Source organism: Anser brachyrhynchus (genome assembly GCF_964034855.1).
Source record: "Anser brachyrhynchus genome assembly, chromosome: 25".
NCBI lineage: Eukaryota > Metazoa > Chordata > Aves > Anseriformes > Anatidae > Anser > Anser brachyrhynchus.
The window spans coordinates 952,623-971,700 of NC_137718.1; the positions used below are offsets into that span (position 1 = coordinate 952,623).

The 19,078-nt window shown below is 49.5% G+C and overlaps 1 long non-coding RNA gene across 1 annotated transcript in view; it reads right to left on the bottom strand.

The window, feature by feature from the left end:
• The window catches only part of LOC308182806, a 68,476-nt gene that overhangs the window by 46,885 nt on the left and 2,513 nt on the right, over window positions 1–19,078 (bottom strand). The window contains exons 2-5 of the long non-coding RNA XR_013942095.1: window positions 10,282–18,316; window positions 9,396–9,532; window positions 8,736–8,847; window positions 3,546–8,514 (exon numbers count right to left, since the gene is read on the bottom strand). This is a non-coding gene — a long non-coding RNA (uncharacterized lncRNA). The remainder of the gene's footprint in view (window positions 1–3,545; window positions 8,515–8,735; window positions 8,848–9,395; window positions 9,533–10,281; window positions 18,317–19,078) is intronic.

The window sequence follows — 19,078 nt, forward strand, 5'->3', positions numbered from 1 at the left end:
TGCCTCAGCAAGCGGCTCCCCACCAGACGGGCTGCTGGTGCCCCCGCAGTGTGGAAGGGGCCAGGGTGCCAGCGGCATGCAGGCAGCAGGCGCTCCTGCCTGCAGGAGACGGCCGCATCACAGAGGAGGAGGAACTGGCAGCCGGTGCTTTTAATTGAATAATTTAAGCATTATTGATTTTTCCTACTAGCTGGAAACAAGGCCCAAACTCCAGGCCCAGCAGAAATGATTACAAAGTAGGGTCTCTTCAGACAACTAAGATATCATTCTCCTCAAACATGGAAGAAGCTGCTGGAACAGGATGCTGAGCATCGTGGAGCTCTGGGAAGGATACTGGCAGCTCGGTACCCCAGGCAGGAACAGCCCTGCCTGCAGCTCAGGTCCCACCACCCGGGGGGGCAGGATTTCTGCACCGGGTGCTGCATGCAGGGAGATAAGCTGCGTGCAGGGAAGTGCTGGCAGAGGCAGGATAGCCAGGGGGAGGACACCACCCCATGCCAGCACGACTCTGCCAGCTGCACAACCTGTTGGAGCTCGAGGACATACTAGCTGGCAGATTTCAGCGAACCTGTTGCAAATCAGCTCCACCTAACTTGCAAAATGCTTCTTAGGGACCAAGTAGATGGAAACCCAGATGAGCTGCTGGATTAAGCTTTGTTCCCAGCAAACAGAGCCAAGGGAAGCGCAGGACCAAAACATCCTGGCATGCCTGCTCAATATAGACAATTAAAGGAGAGCACAAATAAGATTTACAGTTACAACTGACCAGTCTCAGTTCTCAGTATGGTGCTGAGGGTGTTCCAGCACCAAGGTACCTAAGAAAATACATTGAGCATATCATGATACATCGGGCGATGTCCAGACACTGCACATGCTCTGTGCATCAGCTAGTTACAGATGCTGAACCAGGAATAAAATGGGTAGTGAAGTGATCCATAGGCTGTACCGGACCTCAAACCTGCCAATCCAGCTTGCTCCCTGTAAGCATGATAGCCTGGGCAGATTTCTCAGAAGAATGTGAAAGAGGGCAGTGAAGGGCTTTTCATGCTCCTGTGTAGGAGAGTTATGCTTTAGAATATGCTTGCAAATGTGTAAGTCCCTTTGAGCAAAAGGAGTCTAAGCAATTTATTCATGCTCTTGCACTGCTGCTGCCCCAGGTGCAGCTATATTTTGAAGCGTGAGCAAGCTGTAGGCTGGCAGCTCCTCCTCTCTGCTGGAAACTTGCAGCCATATAGCTACTCCACTCCAAAAACCTCTCTAACCCGTCTTCTCTGCTAAGGGATCAACCATCTCATGGTCGACCTGCAGAAATGAGGACAGGACAGTGAAGTATTTCCCGCTACAAGAAGAAATGAACTTGTTATAAAACAGTTGCCAATGGAGTGATGAACACAGCAGCATCACACAAAGAAATGGAAGACACACTTTAATGGCTTTGCTATTGATCCAAAGATGGTGATTTTGCCTTTGACATTGAAGCATACGATGGGGAAGGGAAAAAGGCAGCTTGCTGTCTGTTCCTGAGGGGTAGGCTGCCAAGCAGTATGTTTATCAGCTACATAGGTGCCGCTAAACACAACAGACCTGGACTCTGTCATGCCAGGTACCATACAACACTGAAACAACCCTGCTCAAGATGTCAGACCACCTAAGGGTCCCCAGAAGTGCATCTCCCCAGCAGAAATCCATAACTGCCTTGCACCCAAACTCCTCAGAAAGCACACAAGCAGTATCCCAGAAACAATGGTAGTTGAGCAGCTTGAAGTACTTGAAAAGCTGAGGCTTCTTTCTTCAAGTAGTGAAAGAAAGGAACATGAACTTACAAAGCTGAAACTCAGTTCAATACTCAAAATAGCCCCAAAACCACGATACTCAACTCTGATGGAAAGGATTTAACAACCTCATATCTTATCCCAAATACAGCCATAACCTGAAGTTTCGAGAATTTTTTTTTCCAGTTTCTCCAGCTCCTCTGAGGAGGACAAGTGTGCCAAAAGGACTACCGTATCAGGAAATCTTGATGCATTTAAATAAAAAAGCAATTAAACACTTTAATAGGGAGGGAGGTAGGAAACTATTAAAATGATTTCAGGATGACCTTAAAGTCTTCCACAATTGTAGCTGAGAACATTAATATTTAGCAAGCCTGTCTGACTTGATCTCAGCACCACCATCCATCCTCGCTTCCTACCGTGTGGGCCCATTTGCACCCGTACACAGCCAAAGCGGAACAGCCCTGCTGCAGCCTCTGCAACAAAGCTTCACGTGTAACCTTCCCAAAACAAGTAGTCCCATCTTTTTCCTCTTCACTATTTATAAATACTATTTACCAGTCATTTAGCAACAGGAGTAAACAAGCCAATGCCCAAAGAACTCCTCACCTGGGCAACCAGCACCAGCTGCCAGCACCAACTGCACGAGCATCGGGGTGCTCCGAGGGTCCTGGCACCCAGCCCACCGCAGACATAACAGACCTCAGAGCCTGGCTGCTGCCTGATAGCCACCCATCTCACGTAATAATAATAATAAATGCCTTGCACTTCCACGGTACTTTTAACAAGAGGACTTCAAAGCCCTTGTAGATGCAGGCGGCCCTGTGATGCCCTTAACAAGCACATTTTTAGTCTCAGTTTTATGGATGAGGAAATTGTGGCTAGTAAGGTAGAATAATCTGCCCACATGACACAGGATAGCAAGAAAAGCAGCTATGGAGGAAAACACAAGAGCTGTGATTCTCAGCCCCCACCAAGATGAGACTCCCACCTTGGCTGGGGAAAACACAGAGCACCAGGAGCGGGCTCCCCCCGACACAGAGCCCTGACCCAGCCCAGCCTCGCAGAGCCTTCGTTCGCTGAGGGCGCTGCTACCTGAAGCAGAGGGCACTTTCCAGAGATTACACAGGACAAGGACTTTAATGAACAAGTACTGCAGAAGGGTTATTTTTACCCGCCCCAGCATATCAGCCAAACACTAGACCAGGGACCTAGAGGCATCAGCTGTTACTTCTAATTTAAACAAGTTGGCTGCAAAAAAAGCAGTGCAGCTAGAGAAGGGCTGCTAACACACGCTGTCCACAGCTGGTAAAACAAAGCCACGACCACCCCCTGGGCGCAGCTGGGGAGGCACAGATAGCAGGCAAAGGGAACAGAGGACAGAAATAAAGATTTTTACAGAAGGGCTTGGGGAGAGGAGGGCAGGACAGCAGTGACCGAGGGCACAGGATGCCTGCAAGCATCTCCGTCTCCAGAGCCTGGCAAGTTGAGCGATGAGGCTGCAGCAGGGCAGAGCATCCCTGGCCCCCCATTTGAACAGTCTCATTGATGAGCCTTGTCATCATTCCTCAAGACTAATTTTTTTAAATTGCAAAATCTTACAGAGCTATTAACCTCAAAAGAGTTTAACATATGGCAGCACAAGTCTCCCTCTTACCCTAATTATAAGGCTTGCAGTAATGGGGCTGTCTTTTAAGTTACAGCTGCTATGCTTTTGGCTTTTCACTAACATTACATCCTATTAAGGAGCTACACTTAATGCATGCAAATTACCAGAACACGGAGTGCTTCGGACCAGCGAGGGGATGCATTTAAGCAACAGCAGCAATATCCCAGGGTCAGGCTCACCCTGCTGAGAACTCCGTATGATCCATCAATCAAACTCCAGTCATTAATTAACTAATTCATTAAATATCTTTATATATGAAGGTTCATCAAGGCGGAACATTGTGTTGACAGCGACGTCCTGTCAGCACTTAGCAGTACAAGCTCCCCCTCCCAGCCCAGCAGCTCCCCAGGCAGGTGGGGACACTACATGCCCACAGAGCCCCCCACTCACCATGGCTCCAACACAGCACCCCCAGGGCAGCAGCCCCCACCCCACTATATGGCCTCCCCCGTGCCAAACAGCTGCAAGCCCTTGGGGTGACCATCATCAGTCTGCCCTGCCCCACCTGCCCCCAGCACTGCCCTGCAGCCCCCCAGAGAGCCACTGCACAGCAAGAGCAGAGCTCATCTCACCAGGAGTAATAATGAAATGCAAATAATAACAAATATTTGTTAAATAATAATAATAAAGGCAAGGTGATGGGAAGCTGGGGAGGGGAACAGAGAAAAGCCCACAGCAGCTGAAGCAGGTTTCATGGCCTGGCAGTGAAAGGCACTGCCACTGTGCTTCGTCCTGCCAGACGGAGCTGCTGGCTGCAGTGGGTGCTGCTCATCATGACAGCAGCTCCGAGCTGGGCCAGGTACTGCCCAGAAATGCTTTTGAAGGGGATTTTTGGGAAAGCCTGCCTTAGCAGAGCAGTGAGTGACATTTTCCTATCATATAAATAAGCCGAGGCTGGAGATGCAAGTGGAAGTGCAGCCAAAACAGCCATGGCCAAACCCACTCTGAAGCCCAGTCACTGCATGTGTTCTCGTGGGGCCCCACCTGACTGTCACCCCCTTACATATTACCCTGAAGCATCACCGCAATCAGTCCCCAAATTAACTGCATTTCTGTGAGCTGCAAGCAGAGCACAAGAGTACCACGGACCTGGCTCCAGCCCAAGGACTAATTTACTTTCCTAAGCCTTGAGTTCAACTAGGCATATTAAAATGGTGCGGGAAACCCTGCCAACCCTGCTCAGTCTAGACGGGGTGCTCTGACTGGCTGTTTTGCCCTCCCGTTTCCTGCAGTATCCAAGCATCATCTCTCTGCCCTGAGGTCCGTGCAATCTGGTCACCGAAGCCTCCCCCTTCCAGTGTTTAAAAGCCTCCTGCCCTACAGCAGCTCCAGGAGTGGCCATGCTGCGGTAGCATGCAGTAATGGTAACCTCTGAATCAATTCTTGCTCCCTGAAGAAAATCCTCCTGGCTTTAGTGCCACAAGCTGTAATACTGAAAATGGCTGTAAATTTGAAAAATTGGCACATTGTAGTCCAACAAGACAATTTTTGAATTGCTCCATGCAGCTGTGTAGTTCTGGATGCTATGCTGCTTGCATCCTAAACTGGGAGGTAGAGCAAGTTCTTAGCTGAAAAAAAAAAAAAAAATTTGTTTTGTGCTTTTCCTTCCTGTCCATCCAAAACCTGCGTGCTGATTCTTGGTTAACCACAGCAGTAGGATGCTGGACTCGGCAGCATGGCTGCAGGAACCCCAAATGCCCCAGTGAGAGAAACGCTCGCCCCACCATCTCCAGGCCCACCCAGGAGTTTGGCTGCAATGTTTGTCACAATCTGCATTAAAGATGTTTTCCCCTCTCTCCCCCAGTGTTGGGCTAATGCAGCCTGCTACCTTTGCATCCCACAAGCTGCAAGGTAGAGAGCAAAAGAAGGTTTAGATTTAGCAGCTGGTTTTGTGCTTTGAGAACCCAGAGCAGTAAAACTGAGCCACAACCCTACCGTCATGCCAGCACGAACTTGCTCGAGGACTGCATTAAGTGTTCCTGGGCACCAGGGAGTAGGGTAGCTGAGGCTGGGAGGAAACTGGGACTGAACCCCTTAGCAGGATCAAGGGGCACCCAGAGAAAAGATCACTGCAGGTTGAGGCAGGCTGACTAAACCAATTTAACATCCCACTTATTCAAAGAGGGTCTGCATTTATGCTGGACTGCGAGGCCTTTCAGTTTCTGTGCTCTAAAGCAGGAGACAAAATTCTGGAATAAATAACTTGCAGGGAGATGAGAAAGCAAAAGAAACAATCGGTATCTGGAGGAGGGAGAGAAAAAAAACTCATTTAACCAGCCATAATGAACTACTTCACACGTCGTTTCTTCTGGTGAACAAAGACTAGGGAGGGTTTGTGGATGGTATCTGAAAGTCAGACCCCTTTCAGGAGCAACACATTTACCGTAATGCAGTTCTTCCGGGAAGCCAACAAGACTGGCTCATTAAATTTTAGTATTATCTCTGTAGCCTTCTGCATTGTTTGATTAAAGTTTAATAGCTTGCTTGGTGGCGTTTGCTGTCTATTGTAGAGCCTTGCCCCCTCCCACCAGCAGTCCTGCCTTCGCTGGGGGAAACACAAGGCCTTGGCTGGCTTTGCGCTGTCAGGAGGTGTCAGGAGGTCACAGGGTTTGAAGAGGAAGCCTCAGGAACCCCGCAGGGGTTGCTTTTCTCCAGGGTGATCTTCTGCCTGCTTCGCAAGCACCAGCTCTGGGGAGCGCTCTCTTGGGAAGTGCGATGCTCCTTGCCTTGCCCAAACACCAGCCTGATTTCTGGTCTTTGTTCCCTCTGACACTGCTTGTGCTCTTCTTCAGCACTGAGTACGGCTGCAGAGCTTGTCCAGAGACAGGTGCACGACCTCTGAAACCTCTCCTACAGCCTCAGCAAGGACTTAAGGTATTTTTGAAAACATCAAAAACATGCAGGAAAGGGAAAAGGACTCCTTGTCTTTGTGGGGTCCAAATGGAGAGGCCCTCAAGCAGACCGCGTTTTGACAAAATTCTCAGCAACACATCTCCCAAAAATCTGTCTCAGTTGAGAACCTTAAGAGTGGATGAACCCATGATAATTTCGGGAAATCTTAGCCTGCAAATTGCAAGAGGTCTGAGAGCCCTGCCTGCAAAGTTGTTTCCATTCCTGGTGGCCATTCAAAACCTACCCATTTCTGTCTGTAAATCAGGCTGCCAGAATTTGAGTACCTCCTTTCCAGGTCCATACATGAGCTTTTGCACTTGCAAAGTAACTGCAGGCACCAGACTGTGCATGCAAAATTGAGTGCCTGATTGTATGAAAATGCTCTCTGTGAAATTAAACGTTAAGTCTGAATGAGCAGAATTTTACTGAGATGTTTGTATGTGCATTGAGATGCAGGATAGCCTGAAGCTGTTTGTCTTAAGAATTTAATGAAAATACTTTGTTTATTGCAGCGTGTTGTATGTGTGAATTATAGGTGTACATAATGCCTAACAAATGGAGCGCACTTCTGCATCCGCTGCCTGGGGGATTCCTGCACACACACTTGTAGCACTGACAGTCACGTCAGGATCCAAGTAAAACGCAGCCTGGGCATCTAAGCAACATGTGGATCTTTGGCCACTGCATAAGACCAGGATCTTTCAGGACTTTCTTCTAGCTGTTCCTGTGAGACCATCAGAGGACTTTGGTAGGTAGGACTTGAAGAAGGAGGGCCTGGATTGTTTAGTCACTCACCTTCTCCATCGAAAATGAATTACAGTGTCTAAGAGGGATGCCCCAGCCCGGCCAGGTTCTATGTGCAGCTGGGAGATCCTCTGGGATGGCTGGGGGCAATGGTCTGCAAGCTTGGCATTGCACATGGTCCCATATGGGACCCAACAGCCCTGCGTTGCCATCTGCCTCTGTGCTTCTGGGGTTCCAGATACATGGGATTTTGTAATTGAGAAGGTGGTTGCTACCCCAGAACCGCTATTCTCTGCCAGGTGAGAGGAGGCACACTTCCTCTGAGCCCCCCGGACGTGGACAGAATGGTGCCACCAGGGAGGCACCGCATGAGACCAGCCAGCAGCCCGAGAAGCCACACTTGACCCCTCGTTGTGGAGCTACAGCACACCTTCCTCCCCGTCCCCTTCTTCTCTATCAAAAATCTGAAGCCATTTTCAGTATTACAGCTTTTGCTGCATAAAGCAGGGGGATTTTCTTCAGGGAGCAAAAAATTGATTCAGAGGTTTCCATTAACTCACATTAGCACAGCACGGCCACTTTCAAGGGCTGATCTCGGCAGTGAGCGTATTGTAAAAGAAATGGGGCGTTTTCAATGCCCGAATTCAGTGGAGTTAAGCTGGAACAAGTCCATTAGGGGGTGATTTTGCAGTGGGGTGTGGGAGACAGCCTCCTGGAGATCACAGGGAAGATCAGGTGGGATTCTCGTGGCATTTCACACAGTTTGCTGGGGGAATTCTCAGTGAAATGGGAGCTTTTGAGAGCAAGGCAGATACGAGGCTACAGTCAGAATGGCAGCAGGATAACAGCAAGTTACAGGCACAGTGCTATACTAATATTACGGCAAAGTTTTCCTTCTTTATCCCCAAGGCCAAGGAAACTAAGGTTCAGGGAGATGAGGGTTTTGCCTGAGGATGCCCTGCAGACCAAGAACAGAAGTCAGGTCCCGGAGCTTTCCCAGATGGGGTGGAACTGGAAAACTGCCATCCAGTCCCCCCGAGCCTCCAAACGGTGCTGGCCTATCGTTTCTCCGTGCTGTTCTAGTTGTGACCTGCCACAACACGAGCTGCCGGGTCACTGGTGTTGTGACTGTGCTCAGGGGAGCAGAAGTTGATGGGAACGCTTATGGACGTTCTTAGATGGCAACACCCTCTCCCATCAGGCAGCCTCTCACTGGAGCAGCTTGCTGACTTTGTGGCGCTGTCAGAGTTTCTCCAGACTCTTCTGCAACATCTCCGCTCGCTGACATCCCCGTCCCTTCCAGCCTCGTTGCAGGTGACGGGAGACACTGAACTGCCAGTTCTTTTTGCAGGGGGCAGGAGCTGGCAAGGAGCTGCATGATTGATACTGCGATTATGCGATTGCACCTTGGCACCGCAGTAATTGTGCTAGACAGAGCTGTTTAAATACCACCAGACAGAGTATTACTCACATGAAAATGAGGCCTTAAATGTCATTATTTGTGTCATTATTAATAGCCCCTAATTGTGTTCTCTAATCATCATGAAATTATGCTAATATTAATATTCACATCAAAACTGCCTAGGGAATGAGAAGAACTACTTTAAAAAAAAAAAAGTCCTACCATATGTCAATCCCCATTAATGTGAAACACTTGCCTTTTGCATCTAGGAGACCAGATGCAAGAAGAGGAGACATGGAGTGGGGCGGGGGGGTTTCTCTGCACCTCTAACTCCTGGAACACGCTCTGCACCGTGATGCCCGGAGACCCTGCAAACACATGTCAAAGAACTCATTGCCTTAGACTGTACTGCCACTTCTTAAGGAGCTTTATTTCTTTTGAGAGGGCTTCTGACAAGTCCATCAGAGGGAACAAAGAGCCAGACAAGGTTTTGGTAAGCATCAAAATTCAGGTACTCAATAGGTGCCACGCTGCAACAGGCGTAGGAGTGTGGGAGGGCAATGTCACCAGGGAACAGGGCAATGAGAAGCTGAATTCTTTATTTACACACAGAAAGCTTGGATGATGCAGGAATATTGCAACATTTTGTAACGCCACTAGGTTATTATACTTATTTTCCTTATATTAAGTTCACTCTCTACATTGTATTTTTACCAGCACAAAAATCCACCTGAGAGAATGAAAACAGCATGAACCCACCACAGAAATATTTGGAAAAAGCCTCCCAAAGGGATTAATTTTAATGGATGTTGCTCGAGAACTGAAATCTTTGGATGTTAAGGACATTTGGCACCCTATACAATCATCATAATTATTGTAACGGTTTCACTGAGGTGGCATTTTTAGAAGCCTTTACCTAGTCATAGCCCCATTACAGCTGGTGATGTGCCCACACACGGCGAATAGCAGCCTTTGCCTCCAGGAGCTTCCAGTCCAGGAGATGACATGTACTGGATGAATCGAGTAATGGGCAGGTGGCAGAGAACTGTTTTTCTGGAAAAAAAAAAAAAAAAAATGTTAATGAAAATAAATCACTTTCTCCGCAATTTTCTGCAGCTCCATTTTCCAACTAGCATCACTTGCAAGTATCCAAATGCCTTACTTAATAAAACAGAGAGGTTTCTAAGTGCCAAACTATTATGGCTTGAGTTAAATATAACTCGGAGCATTAAAATAACTTCAGAGCCAGCGGGCTGGGAGCACGTGAGAGCAGCCCTACCGGCCACGTCCTCCCCGGGGCCGACGACAGGGACCCGCAGGCAGCGCCGAAGCTCAGCTGGATGCGGATGGAGCCCGCAGGCGCTGGGGCCCCGGGCTGAGCACCAGGGCTGAGCACCAGGGCTGAGCACCAGGGCTGGGTGCTGCCAGCCCGGCTCGGGGCACCCGCCCAGCACCGCACCGCCCCGCACCGCCCCGCACCCCGAGCGCCTGCCCCGGGGGCGGGCAGGAGCCTTGCGGAGGTATTTAACACTTTCGTGCGAACGATTTCTCCATAAAATATTAATGACGTATATATAATCTAATTGATTCCTTAGGGCAATAACCTCTGACAAAATGGCCCTGATTAGAAGATAATTGAGTGTGTTGAATTGCGTCCTAAGAGAGCTTAATGTTGACAAGGTCCATTATCTTGTGATAATGACCCCCTTTTGTCAGGTGTTAGTGCCATTAGGAGACACTTTTGTAGGAATAAATCCTTCCGTTTAACTCTTTTGTCTAATTACACGGATCATTTTACAAACCAAAGCAAACGTTCGCCTCCTGGGCAGGCCCCGGGCTGGGGAGGGGCGGCCGGCGGTGGGTGCGCAGCACCCGGGACCGGCGCTTGGAGCTGTTGGAGCCGGAGCTGCAGGGAGCGGGGCCCTGCCTTCCTTTTTCCCCATCAGAGGCTTCTGTTGCTCCTTCCAGGAGGGTTTGGAGCTCGCTGCCCGGCAATCAGCTTTCCTTGCAGCAGTGTTTAGCCAGACAAACACGGTGATGAGAGGGAGGCGTTAAACCAAAGTTGCACGGCTCCTGCTCGCCTCCTGGCCAGCTGCGTGCCAGACGAAGATATCCGTGGTCATTTGCGGGGACAGGGTACTATTCAGATCCAGGAACACGCTTTCTCTCGCTCTCCTTGCACCTGGTTATTACAGGCGTGCATTATAACTATGGCACTTACAACAACAGGGTGCTTGGCTTTGTCGTTTCGAGTGTGCGAGGGTATCTAACTGCAAGCGCTCCACCGCTTTGTAACACGAGAATTCTGGATTTAAGGGTTGTTTCCCAGCATCTGGCTCTGAATGGAGCTGAGGGGCGGGAAGGGGAGGCTCCTGTGCCCAGGGTGCCCAGAAGTCTGCCCTCGTGGTCCAGAGCGCCTCTCCAGCTGGGCTCGAGTCTTCCCATCCTAGCCTTTCGCCTGCAGCACGACAGCAGCTAAATAGGCAACTTCAGATCATTTCAGACAGTGCATTTTCTGGGAAGATGTGGGGAAATAGGGAGAATGGATAAGAAGCCCAAGAGCTGATCCTGGGTGCTGTGCATGAGCACAAAGGAGAGGAGTCAGTGTTTTTCCCTGAAGACAAATGCCTTCAATGCTCTCTTCCAGACATGCACGTATATGGACATTCAAGAAAGCATTAATGTAAAACACCATTGATTTCAATTTATATTAATACACTGTGCAGTGAACTGAGATGGCTGATTCACAGTCCTCATCAGATTTCACTGGTGCTGGGTAAATCAGATCCCCTGGTTCACTGTAGTTTAATTATACGCAAATTGTAAGTGAATTAAGATAAATCGAATTAGAACCACTCTAATACTGAATAAAAACACCCACAAAGGAGTTTGCTAGGGTTTAACTAATCCGCTTTGAGAACTAATGTGGATTCATTGGCCTGGGCGTCCATGCACGGCCAAGTGCTGATGCCAGGGCTGGGTCCCCATCGCGGGCCGTGCCGCGCTCAGGACCAGCAGGAGCACAGCCTCGGCAGGATGCAGAATAACCCAGCAGCCGGGGCAGTTCCACTTGTCCCTGCGATCATCGCTGCTTGCCAGGGAAGGGCTGGCCTGTTTTGACAGTGGCCAGCCACTGGGGAGATGGAGAACAGAGCCAGAGTATCACAAATTAGGTTGAAAGTCAGGAGAAGAGGAGCTGGAGCAGACTGATGAGGCACAAATTGGAAGCTGGGGTGGGTCTTTCCTCCCAGGGAAGTGTCATTTGTACAAATTGCCAGTCTGTGCCAGCTTGGGAGAGACCTTACAAGGGAAACCTGGAGCCTTCCCTGCTTTTCATGTGAGCAGATGCCCCTTTTATTTCTGAGCAAGGAGTAAGTGGAGAAAAAAGGAGCCCCTGTCAGCCTCTCGGAGACAAATTGCTTCCTGCAGCCAGAGGTGGCTCAGCTCTAACAATCACCCACTGCCAGAGGTGAGCGAGGTGCCCCGCTCCCCACCAGCCCCCTCCCTCCTTGCACACCCGCTCCCCCCTTAACTGCAGGCTTTTAAATTGAGACCCAGATAAGTAACTAACAGTCCCTTTCGTTTTTATCCGGCCAGAATGATTTACTGGGACAATGTGTGAAGAGTGCATGGGACTCTGCTGCTCAGGCGGCAGAAAATACCTTACTGCCTAAATGAAATGACCCAACCGACGCACAGGGTTAAAGATATATGTGGTGCTCCTGTTCCCTGCCTCCTCTACATCAGATGGGCTGTTATCTCCCTGCGCGCTCTCCTCTTCCGAGAGGGAGGTGGGCAGAACAGGCCACCAGAGGACTGCGAGCCATAAAGTTATTAAAACAGTAGAGGCAACAAAGCAGCATGGATTCCCTGCTGCTCTGACATTTCCAGAGGGTGAAAGGTAAAAATGCAGGGAGGCTCTCATGCTATGTAAAAAACACAGGCCAGTGCTTTTCGGTTTCTGCCTGAGCTCTCAAAGCAGCTAATTAAACGGGAGGGAGAAATCCACAAAGCAAGCTTCAAGCCAGCAAACAAAAGCCGGGCCCGGCGGGGGAGTGGCTGGTCAGGGCTGCGGAAGGATGCTGGCTTCTCCCTGACGGGGCTGCCTCTGAGCCTCCTTGTTTCGGGGAAGGTGGGGAACAGGGCTTGTTGCAACCAAATGGCTCCATTCACAGGTCCTCATAATTCACCCTAATTCAGACACCAAGGCCAGGAGCCAAACTGCACAGAAAGGTGCAGAGAATTGCAGAACAGCTCTGGGAAATGGCATGCTCCCAGACAGCCACCTCAAATTCCTTACGGCCTCTGCATCTACACATCGAGCCCTGTGGATTCACGGTCCTCGCACACCCCCGTGCAGCATCCCTTAGGGACGTGGCCAGGGAAGGCAGCGGGTACGGGCACTGGGCACGGGTACCGGGTACCAGTTGCACTGTGTTTTGCGGGGCCCACGCCTGTGGCTGTCTCGCGGCGCAGACTGATACCCTGTCTGATTGATCTTGGGTTAGCCGCCTGTCCGCCTACGCCCTATCGCTAATGGCCTCATTAGTTAGGGAAAAGGGTTGCTGAAGTCAATTTATAATATGTAATAGTGAAAAACAGCAAAATCAATATCTCTGCAGAGTCAGGGGGAGACTAGAGGGAGGGACGGGGCCCAGGGGTGAGTTCAGATAACTGATGAGCTTAAAAACCCCGCTCCCAGCATCTGTACTCACGTTAAATACATAATCGGGAGCGTTCAATTCTGATTAGCTGACGAGACAGTCGGCACTTACCGCGGCCTTTCCTCTCCCTGGGCCTTGTGCCAGCGGAGTGTGCCTTGCCTCCCGTCCTTCCGTGGGACCGTGCCGCTGTCCCATGGGGAGGGCACCAAGCTGGGGTGCCACCACCCTCCTCCACACCTCAGGAGCTCGATGGGCACACACGTCAAGACAGGAGCGACAGAACGAGCTGACTCCAGTCTACCTGTGCCCATGCTGGGGAGAGAAAAACCTGCCTGAAGTGTCTCACACATCTATGGGTTAAAGGCATGCTATTGCAAAGACAGCATGTTGAGAGCTGGAGCCAAACGGATTTGGATGAGCAATGCAGTGAAAATTATCAACTGCAGGAACAGTGGGGGATTCCCTGCTCTGGGGAAACTTGAAATCAGGGATGAATTTGCTCTCTCGCAGCATGCCCTGGGTCACATAGGACTTAATCCAGAGCAGTCACACATACTGGGTTGTGCACTGAGGGATCCTAAAGGTTTCCTCTCATCCGTGATCCAAAACCGCAGCCCCCCGTGACACGGGCCTCTGTGAAGCATCTCGCCAAAGATCTCCATTTAGTGGTAATTCCCTTTATAGCTTATTTTTGCTGTGTGGTTGCACACCCCATTGTTTACCCGAGCACACAAGTCCCTGGCTCTCCTCTCCGTTTTGTTCCTTTCTCAGCTGGCTACCATCGAGCCGATTTCCCCCTCCTCCTGTGTTTTGCCACGGAGCCTAAATCGACACATCTGTTTTTAAACAGAGGTGCAGTCGCATCGTCCCCGGCTTCCAGTGCCATACATCCAGCTACTGCAGCCTCTGCTGAGCAGGCAGCAAAGGCACCGCCTGCCCCCGCCAAAAGGGTTCTGGCAGGGGGCTGCCCAGCCCACCCGCTGGGATTGTATAGGACCTACAGGGAACAGGGATGGAAAAAACAACAGCAGAACATTACGCATTTTTTTTTGAGCATCAGGCTTTCTTTATCGAGTTACAGCAACAGCAAGACAATTCCAGCTTCTTTTTTGTCTTCTGATTGTGCTGAGAGCATCCTGCTGAGCAGAGCGATTCGCTCGCAGCCACAGCCCACCCTGAGGGGCTCACAGCCCAGGGGCAGCCAGGTGCTGTCATCCCTCTTCTGCGAGCGGAGGCTGGGGAAGGACGCAGGCTTGGTTAGGGAGGGAATGGACCAAGATGCCCTCAATTTCAGCCCTGGCTTTCCACCACCAACCCATCCTTCATCTCACATGTATTGTGCACTCATAGTAAACAAACATTTAGATGGGTCAGTGCTACTGCAAATGCTTCACAAAGGGGAACCAGAGGGGTTTCATCCATGCCTTGCACTGCCTGGAGAACGCCTGGCAATGTCCTGCTTCCAGCGAGGCTCCTGGGAAGGCACAGCCTGCCCGGGTCTGTCCTGCCCGTGGGCGCCCACCTGGCTGCCCCAGCCCCAGCAGGACATCCCTCCCGCCCAGCAGCCGCTTCGCCTTACCGCAGCGCTGTCCCCAGCACTCTGCTGGTGCACGCTCCTTGTTTCTGTCTCCTTTCTCTTGCCATTCTTTTTCCTCATTATAAATTTTGCATTTCTAGCCTGCTTGTCATATTTCCTACCGGATTGGGTGTTTAATTAAAATCATAATTAAAATTGATCTCCTCATTAGCATGCACCTGCTCTGCTGCTCGCGTCCTGGCATTTAATTATACACTGAAGATGTCAAGTCTGACAGGCGAGAACGAGACCCTGGCCAGCAACCCCTGACAGGACTTCCTGGTGACAACATCTGGACAGCAGGGACCCATCTGCTGGGCAGGGGGACACGGCACTGGGATGCTGGCAGGGTTGCCACTGGTTTTGCTGGGGTTATCTCATTATTTCAGCAGCAGAGTCGCAGCCAGCACTTACAGTTGGTAGCTCCCTGTGGCCTTCCTCAGCCAAAGCCAAGCTGGTGGGGACTGGGGCTGAGGTGGACACTGAGCTCCCCGTTCTCACACTGATAGGGATCTGGTGCCAGCAGGGTTGTTAACATCCCTCTTGGAGTTAACACAATCTCTTGAGATTTCCACCACGGAAATGCACAGGCCCAGTTTCCCTGGAGGCACAAACCTCCTCCTATTCGCCGGGCTCCATGGAAAGCTGCGTGGTGCCGGTGAGCTCGGGCACACGTCCAGGAGGGTCCCGGCAAGGCCCCACAGCACACCTCGCTCTCGCTCTCAGTGAAAACAAACCTCCTGTCACCACGCCTTTTGTAAGCTATCAACAGAATTATCAAAGTGGCTCCTGTGTGCAGCAGAAACTTAAACTGCATCTGTTCCTTTTCTTGTGAGAATCACGCAATAAAGCTGCCAAAAGGCATTTTTGGGACCGTTTTAAATTAGGAGTTTTATTCCCCTGCACTTTCAGAGTCCTAACCGATGGGTGTAGTTTCAGTGGGAATCACGAAACGATGAAAGCCAACATCAAGCATACCTACCAGCTCCAGCATCCTCCCCAGTGGGAGCTGTGTGTAGCCGGGGACCTCCCTTCCCTCCCCACGTCCAGCACCACAGGGTGCCCGCCTGGCACCCAGACCCGCAGTCTGTAGCTGCTGAAGCTTCAGCCCAGATGCTCTGAATGATGTAATCGAGGGTGCTCATCGAAACAGCTTCTAGTAAAGAGTGAAGATGGGAAGACCTTTAAATCTCCCTTCAGTAACACTTATTGCAACCGATGCTAGTCATTTATCCCCAGCCAGGACCGGCTGCTAACACACAGCAACGTGCCTGCATGTATCAGGGAGAGATGATGTGGAAACAATACCTTAAGGTGCAGTTGCCCTTACATTTTTATGGCTACTTATAAGGCTGGGGCCATCAAATGCCAGATATAGAGACCTTCATGCAGTGAGAGGCACAGCTGACTGAAGCTGAAGCTTTATGACACTCGGGCTCCCCCAAAGCTGATGCATTTTGAGAATATTTTGTGTTCGAGGAGGGAACGCCAGGGATGCAGCAGGCACACAGGGGGAGGGAGTCACCTTTGCAGGAACAAGCTGTACGTGTGAAGTGTCGCACATGGCCAGAGACTGAAAAACAAACATTCCCATTTTGCTTTTAAGGACGCCTTTAACAGCAGAGGGCTTTAACAGTAACAAACACTTCAATTTGAAAAAAGAATATATATTAAAAAACAACAAACCAGCCAGTAATAACCATTCTACTACTCCTTAGAAAGACAGTGAGCCCCATTAATCATAAATAAGGCAGTTGAACATTATGAAGAAAAATACACAACCATTAATAGCCAGACACCAATACAGCATCCCATTGGGGAACATTATTTACGAGGCTATATTGTTATCAATCCTGCTGGGAAAAATTCTGCTGCACGAAATGAGATACAAGAAGACTGCCGTTTATGTGGGATGGAGTAGGGGTTAGTTAGAGCCAGCAGCATACATCGATGGTGATGTACATTGGCTAAGGATGCAGCTCTAATACAGATTCTGTAAGGCAGCAGAGTAGGGCTATTCTGCCAGATCCTGGGGTGCTTCATTTGTGCAAATTCTCAATGATTTTAATGAGATTTTGCATGAGTAATAATTCATCAGCCTTGAGTAGAGGCCAGGGAGGAATTAAGTGTGGGCATTTGCAAGGTTGCTGAGCTGGAGAGAGGGGGATATTGCAAAAGGCCATGTGCTCAAGAGCACAGAAGAGCAGAAATCAGCCCGGAGCAGTGTGCCGCACTTGGAACAGGGAGAACTGGAGGCATGAGTGAAAAATGGAGCCTAAATAAACATTCGTCATTTGATTTCTAATTACACAATTACGTAAATGTATGATATTAGTAGTCAAGAGCCTGGAGTTTTCAGTAAAGAGTCCCTTAAGTAAATAAACGTTTTCAAGCAATTACATCCTCGGGATGAGATTTTAAAAAATGAAATGCTAAGAATCGTGCAGGATTCTACCAGGAGGGGAGAGGAAAAGAGGCCACGAGAGCGACGAGGCGGGGTGCGGGGCTCCACAGAAGTCTCGGGGCGCCGCTCCAGCAGGGGGGCGCCCAGCACCACCCACACCTCACCCCCAGCACCCATGGCCCTCCTGTGCCCTTGGCGGAGTTAGTTGGGAACCAGGCAGGTGGCGAGGGCTGCTTCCCTGCTTACTGTTTGCCTGTGCAAGGAGCTAAATATTCATTGAGTAATTAGTCAGTTTAGATTAGCGTTATGAAAAGACAATTCCATCTAATTATAAGAGATATCAGCCTGAAGATGCCACACAAGAATGTCAGTCACAATGGAAATGCAGAATATAAATAAATAAATGTATGTATAAAAACAAACAAAAGCCTACCAAAACAACCAAGAACAAAACCCAATCCTCACATTACATTTGATAATTAAATATTTATCAGAGCAGAGGAACTAAAATCCATTTCACTGTTTGGGGCTAGTTACAATCTTTCTTTTAAAAATCCTTTTGCAATTAGTTCCTTCCTTCCTCAGAGATGGGGCCACTGAAATAGTCTTCAAGTCTGTCTTGAACAAATTGCAGAACATTTTCTTGTCTGATTGGTATGTGCGTGTGCAAGTGTTTCAAGGAACTTTCTTTAGCTTGGATCCTCACGCTGAGTGTCCTTAATGACTGGTTGCTATGGGTTCTGCAGGCTGGAGGAATCGCTTCGTTAATGCTTACCATTAACCCAGGGATTACCATAAGGATGGCTTCCTATATTTTCCTTATCCTCGGTAAGGGCTACAAAGAGCTGTGTCTAAGCAAGACAAATTCACCTAAGCTACGTCTATTCGGTTATTGGGGTGAGCTCTGCCTTGTCTGCTCATATGATGCCATTTGATCTCAGGAATCCTTATTCAGAACACAGCTCTGCTAACACCCATGGCACTGAGCACTGCTCAGGAGCTGAAACGCTGGCTGGGAGGGACGAGCGCTGGCCGGACCGACGTGGAGCAGCTCTGCACCTCCTCGCCCACCGCCGCTGTCCGAGCAGGCTCCCTGCCGCAGCAGGAGATGAGGACGTGTGGGTTGGCTGGATGAAAAGCTGAAGCAAAGCAGCACAGCAGTTCTGGGAGAGCCCCTGCTTCCTTACCGTTCTCTAAAAACCAGGACATGAAGCGTTGTTATGAAATTTCACATTTCAGATAATTGCATTAAGGTAATTGCCACTACAGCATTATTTTCCATTCCTAGGAGAGGATGAGAGGAAGGCTGAGTATATTGTGTCTGCGTTAGCAGATTAATAATTACAGCCCTTTGGAACATTGCTAGTTTGTATAGATTCACAGCTGCCGGATCATTATGAGGCAAACTTGAAGATACCCTATAGGAGCAATATACTGCTTTCTGCACAGTTTGTTTCTTCTGCTGCTTGGTTGTTTTCTCTATGCTTTCATCAGATTCCCAGCTTGTTAGAAACAGGAAACATTTACTACCTGAAGAAACCAAAAGCTGGAACAGTGCAGAATGGCAAAACACCATTGGGGATTACCTGGCTAATATGTTTGGAAGGAAATATTCAGTCCATAATAGGAACGCTTTGCACTTCTTCACAGCAATCCCATCCTTCAGAGGCTCTGGCTGCTTCACAAGCACAAGTTAACCGAGCCTCAGAGTACCTCCCGTGAAGGATGAGAAAATCTATCGAGATCTTCCTTTGCTGCTGAAATACAGCCATCTCTGCAACCACTGTTTATTTACTGCAAAGGAGCGTAGGATAGGAAGTGGAAGACTCCCATAGCCAGTTGAAAAGGATGAATAATTTAGGAGAGTTGGATGACATTACTGGAGTGGGTTAATTCAACATTACAATGAAGAGAACACAAAAACTCTAATGATCACATAGCACAAGAGAACATCA